We start from the raw sequence: 719 nt of genomic DNA, 5'->3' as shown, positions 1-719 counted from the left end.
GGGGGGGGGGGGCGGGCGGGGATAGTCATTGAGGACCAGAAAAAAACAGCTGCATTTGCAAGAAAGCAGTGTGAAGTTGTGTAGCCGGAAAAGCCTTCTCATGACAGGGGCTGAGAAACGCCGGAAGAGACGACCTAGGGAGGTGGTGGAGTCTTCTGCAGGGGAGGTAGTTAAGAGAAACAACTTGATTTGAAGACTTTATTTGAGTTTTTGTGGGACTGAAACCTACATCCAAAATGTCTGCAGAGGAATTCAATGCAATACAATACAGTACAATAAAATGCAATGCAATACAATAAATAATATACATCATATCTTGTATTACATCGTATCACATCATAGCCTCTCATATAACATCATGTGCCATGACGTCCCGCTCCATGACGTCACAGCGCATCCCCTTGCATTACACTCTCCTAGCCCCAGGGCCGGGCAGGAAGCGATCTCTTACTGGAGGGCTGGCAGCTGACTCGCCGGGAGCCAGTCGACGCACCGCTGCCCTGAGCGGGTCCCGCAGCAACCCCGCTGCCACCAGCACCACTGACAGCGCCAGCCTCTGCGCCTGCGCACTCCCCGCGCCTCTGCGCAGCGGCGCCCCCTCCCCCTCTTCAGCTCGCCTGGGCCCGCGCGCGCCTGCGCAGCAGGAGGCGGGGTGGGGGTCACTCCGGGCGGCTGCGGCGCCGGGTGAGGGGAGCCGGCAAGCGCCTGCCAGGAGGGGG

The sequence above is a fragment of the Gavialis gangeticus genome, unplaced genomic scaffold, assembly GCF_001723915.1.
Source record: "Gavialis gangeticus isolate Ggan-Ray unplaced genomic scaffold, GavGan_comp1, whole genome shotgun sequence".
In the NCBI taxonomy this organism is placed as follows: Eukaryota; Metazoa; Chordata; order Crocodylia; family Gavialidae; genus Gavialis; species Gavialis gangeticus.
This window is presented reverse-complemented; position numbering follows the sequence as displayed.